Source organism: Capra hircus, chromosome 3 (assembly GCF_001704415.2).
Source record: "Capra hircus breed San Clemente chromosome 3, ASM170441v1, whole genome shotgun sequence".
Classification (NCBI taxonomy): Eukaryota; Metazoa; Chordata; class Mammalia; order Artiodactyla; family Bovidae; genus Capra; species Capra hircus.
Window position 1 is genome coordinate 111142478 of NC_030810.1, and position 6000 is coordinate 111148477.

The following is a 6000-nucleotide window of genomic DNA, read 5'->3' on the forward strand; positions in this document are numbered from 1 at the left end:
CCAGAGTTAGTAGAAGGAAAGAAATCTTAACAATTAGGGCAGAAATAAATGCAAAAGAAACAAAAGAGACCATAGCAAAAATCAACAAAGCCAAAAGCTGGTTCTTTGAAAGGGTAAATAAAATTGACAAACTATTAGCAAGACTCATCAAGAAGCAAAGAGAGAAAAATCAAATCAGTAAAATTAGAAATGAAAATGGAGAGATCACAACAGACAACACAGAAATACAAAGGATCATAAGAGACTACTATCAGCAATTATATGCCAATAAAATGGACAATGTGGAAGAAATGGACAAATTCTTAGAAAAGTACAACTTTCTAAAACTGAACCAGGAAGAAATAGAAAATCTTAACAGACCCATCACAAGCATGGAAATTGAAATCAGAAATCTTCCAGCAAGCAAAAGCCCAGGTCCAGACAGCTTCACAGCTGAATTCTACCAAAAATTTCAAGAAGAGCTAACACCTATCCTACTCAAACTCTTCCAGAAAATTGCAGAGGAAGGTAAACTTCCAAACTCATTCTATGAGGCCACCATCACCCTAATACCAAAACCTGACAAAGATGTCACAAAAAAAGAAAACTATAGGCCAATATCGCTGATGAACATAGATGCAAAAATCCTCAACAAAATTCTAGCAATCAGAATCCAACAACACATTAAAAAGATCATACACCATGACCATGTGGGCTTTATCCCAGGGATGCAAGGATTCTTCAATAGCTGCAATCAATCAATGTAATTCACCACATTAACAAATTGAAAAATAAAAGCCATATGATTATCTCAATAGACGCAGAGAAGGCCTTTGACAAAATTCAACATCCATTTATAATAAAAACTCTCCAGAAAACAGGAATGGAAGGAACATACCTCAACATAATAAAAGCTATATATCACAAAGCCACAGCAAACATTATCCTCAATGGTGAAAAACTGAAAGCATTTCCCCTAAAGTCAGGAACAAGACAAGGGTGCCCACTTTCCCTGAAGTTTTGGCCACAGCAATCAGAGCAGAAAAAGAAATAAAAGGAATCCAAATTGGAAAAAAAGAAGTAAAACTTTCACTGTTTACAGATGACATGATCCTCTACATAAAAAATCCTAAAGACTCCACCAGAAAATTACTAGAGCTAATCAATGAATATAGCAAAGTTGCAGAATATAAAATCAACACTCAGAAATCCCTTGCATTCCTATACACTAATAATGAGAAAGTAGAAAAAGAAATTAAGGAAACAATTCCATTCACCATTGCAAAGAAAAGAATAAAATACTTAGGAATATATCTACCTAAAGAAACTAAAGACCTATATATAGAAAACTATAAAACACTGGAGAAAGAAATCAAAAGGACACTAATAGATGGAGAAATATACCATGTTCATGGATCGGAAGAATCAATATGGTGAAAATGAGTATACTACCCAAGGCAATCTACAAATTCAATGCAATCCCTATCAAGCTACCAGCCATATTTTTCACAGAACTAGAACAAATAATTTCAAGATTTGTATGGAAATACAAAAAACCTCGATTAGCCAAAGCAATCTTGAGAAAGAAGAATGGAACTGGAGGAATCAACTTGCCTGACTTCAGGCTTTACTACAAAGCCTCAGTCATCAAAACAGTATGGTACTGGCACAGAGACAGACATATAGATCAATGGAACAAAATAGAAAGCCCAGAGATAAATCCACACACATATGGACACCTTATGTTTGACAAAGGAGGCAAGAATATACAATGGAGTAAAGACAATCTCTTTAACAAGTTGTGGCTGGGAAAACTGGTTAACCACTTGTAAAAGAATGAAACTAGATCACTTTCTAACACCGCACACAAAAATAAACTCCAAATGGATTAAAGATCTAAATGTAAGACCAGAAACTATAAAACTCCTAGAGGAGAACATAGGCAAAACACTCTCAGACATAAATCACAGCAGGATCCTCTATGATCCACCTCCCAGAATTCTGGAAATAAAAGCAAAAATAAACAAATGGGATCTAATTAAAATTAAAAGCTTCTGCACAACAAAGGAAAATATAAGCAAGGTGAAAAGACAGCCTTCTGAATGGGAGAAAATAATAGCAAATGAAGCAACTGACAAACGACTAATCTCAAAAATATACAAGCAACTTATGCAGCTCAATTCCAGAAAAATAAATGACCCAATCAAAAAATGGGCCAAAGAACTAAATAGACATTTCTCCAAAGAAGACATACGGATGGCTAACAAACACATGAAAACATGCTCCACATCACTCATTATTAGAGAAATGCAAATCAAAACCACAATGAGGTACCACTTCACACCAGTCAGAATGGCTGCGATCCAAAAATCTTCAAGCAATAAATGCTGGAGAGGATGTGGAGAAAAGGGAACCCTCCTACACTGTTGGTGGGAATGCAAACTAGTACAGCCACTTTGGAGAACAGTGTGGAGATTCCTTAAAAATTTGCAAATAGAACTACCTTATGACCCAGCAATCCCACTTCTGGGCATACACACCGAGGAAACCAGAATTGAAAGAGACACATGTACCCCAATGTTCATGGCAGCACTGTTTATAATAGCCAGGACATGGAAACAACCTAGATGTCCATCAGCAGATGAATGGATAAGAAAGCTGTGGTCCATATACACAATGGAGTATTACTCAGCCGTTAAAAAGAATACATTTGAATCAGTTCTGATGAGATGGATGAAACTGGAGCCGATTATACAGAGTGAAGTAAGCCAGAAAGAAAAACACGAATACAGTATACTGACACATATATATGGAATTTAGAAAGATGGCAATGACGACCCTGTATGCAAGACAGGAAAAAAGACACAGATGTGTATAACGGACTTTTGGACTCAGAGGGAGAGGGAGAGGGTGGGATGATTTGGGAAAATGGCATTGTAACATGTATACTATCATGTAAGAATCGAATCGCCAGTCTATGTCTGACGCAGGATACAGCATGCTTGGGGCTGGTGCATGGGGATGACCCAGAGAGAGGTTATGGGGAGGGAGGTGGGAGGGGGGTTCATGTTTGGGAACGCATGTAAGAATTAAAGATTTTAAAATTAAAAAAAAAAAAGAAAAAAAAATAGAAAGCCCAGAGATAAATCCACACACCTATGGACACCTTATCTTCGACAAAGGAGACAAGAATATACAATGGAGTAAAGACAATCTCTTTAACAAGTGGTGCTGGGAAAACTGGTCAACCACTTCTAAAACAATGAAAGTAGATCACTTTCTAACACCACACACAAAAATAAACTCAAAATGGATTAAAGATCTAAACATAAGACCAGAAACTATAAAACTCCTAGAGGAGAACATAGGCAAAACACTCTCAGACATAAATCACAGCAGGATCCTCTATGACCCACCTCCCAGAATTCTGGAAATAAAAGTAAAAATAAACAAATGGGATCTAATTAAAATTCAAAGCTTCTGCACAACAAAGGAAACTATAAGTAAGGTGAAAAGACAGCCTTCTGAATGGGAGAAAACAATAGCAAATGAAGCAACTGACAAACAACTAATCTCAAAAATATACAAGCAACTTAATCAGCTCAACTCCAGAAAAATAAATGACCCAATCAAAAAATGGGCCAAAGAACTAAATAGGCATTTCTCCAAAGAAGACATACAGATGGCTAACAAACACATGAAAAGATGCTCAACATCAGTCATTATCAGGGAAATGCAAATCAATACCACAATGAGGTACCATTTCACATTAATCAGAATGGCAGCAATCCAAAAGACTACAAGCAATAAATGCTGGAGAGGGTGTGGAGAAAAGGGAACCCTCCTACACTGTTGGTGGAAATGCAAACTAGTACTGCCGCTATGGAAAACAGTGTGGAGATTCCTTAAAAAACTGCAAATAGAACTACCTTATGACCCAGCAATCCCACTGCTTGGCATACACACTGAGGAAACCAGAATTGAAAGAGACCCATGTACCCCAATGTTCACACCAGCACTGTTTAGAATAGCCAGGACATGGAAACAACCTAGATGTCCATCAGCGGATGAATGGATAAGAGAGCTGTGGTACATATACACAATGGAGTATTACTCAGCCATTAAAAAGAATACATTTTAATCAGTTCTAATGAGATGGATGAAACTGGAGCCAATTATACAGAGTGAAGTAAGCCAGAAAGAAAAACACCAATACAGTATACTGACACATATATATGGAATTTAGAAAGATGGTAATGATGACCTTGTATGTGAGACAGCAGAAGAGACACAGATGTATAGAATGGACTTTTGGACTGTGAGGGAGAGGGAGAGGGTGGGATGATTTGGGAGCATGGCATTGAAAGATGTATACTATCATGTAGGAAATGAGGCGCCAGTCTATGTTCGATGCAGGATGCAGGATGCTTGGGGCTGGTGCACGGGGATGATCCAGAGAGATGATATGTGGTGGGAGGTGGGAGGGGGATTTGGGATTGGGAGCTCGTATACACCCGTGGCAGATTCATGTTTATGTATGGCAAAACGAATACAGTATTGTAAAGTAAAATAAAGTAAAAATTAAAAAAAATGGTATGGCCCCTATGGAACAAAATATGGCAGTTCCTCCAAAGAATATTGGTAGAATTACCATATGATATAGCAATTCTACTTTTAGGTATATACCCCAAGGAATTGAAAGCAGGGTCTTGAAGACATATGTACATCTTGTCCATAGAAGTGTTCTGCATAGTAGCCAAAACAGGAACACAACCAAATGTCCACTGATAGATAAATGAATAAGCAAGAATGTGGTAAATACAGATAACGGAATATTACTCAACCTTTAAACGGAAGGAAATTCTGAAATGCTACAACATAGATGAACCGTGGGGACATCGTGTGAAGTAATGTAAGCCAGTGAAGAAAGAAAAAATTCTGTACAGTTTGCTTAGGTACTTAAATATGTTTAAATCACAGAGACAGAAAGTAGAATGGCAGTTCCTGGGGACTGGAAGGAGGATGAAATGGAGAGTTATTATTTAATACGTATAGAATTTCAGTGTTGCAAGACAAACAGTGCTGACTGTTGTACAGCAGTAAGAATGTAATTAATACCACTGAAATACACTCTTAAAATGTTCCAGTTCAGTTCAGTTCAGTCGCTCAGTCGTGTCCGACTCTTTGCGACCCCATGAATCGCAGCACGCCAGGCCTCCCTGTCCAACACCAGCTCCTGGAGTTCACTCAGATTCACGTCCATCAAGTCAGTGATGCCATCCAGCCATCTCATCCTCTGTCGTCCCCTTCTCCTCCTGCCCCCAATCCCTCCCAGCATCAAAGTCTTTTCCAATGAGTCAACTGTTCACATGAGGTGGCCAAAGATGGTAAATTTTGTTATGTGTATTCCAACAGCTTCGGATTCCCATTTTTCAGAGTCCTTCCACTGCCCAGGAATGTGGAATTTTTACAGAGCTGTGGTTCTCAAACTGTAGTGCATCAGAATAATGTAGAAGGTGCTTTAGAACATCCCAGGGTTGCTGATTCAGCAGATATAGAGGAGGACCCAGGAGTTTGCTTTTGTAGCAAGTTCCAGGTGATTCTGATGCTGCTGGTCTTGGAAGCACTTACACTTTGAGAACAATTTCTTTTCTATAGTGAGGATCTTGTATCAGATTGTTGGAGCTGCTGTAGAGAAACACCACAAACTGGGGGCTCAGACAGCAGACAGTGGCTGAGATGGTGAAGAATTTGCCTGCAATGCAGGAGACCTGGGTTCGATCCCTAGGTCAGGAAGATCCCTTGGAAAAGGAAATGGCAGCCTGCACCAGTTTTCTTGCCTGGAAAACTCCATGGATGGGAGCCTGGTGTGCTACAGTTCATGAGGTTTCAAAGAGTTGAACACGACTGAGTGACTAGTGTGTATGTGTTGTTTCATAGTTCTGGAATCTGAAAGTCTAAGATCAAGATTTCAGAAGGGCTAGTTCCCTCTGACAGAGAAGGCAATGGCAGCCCACTCCA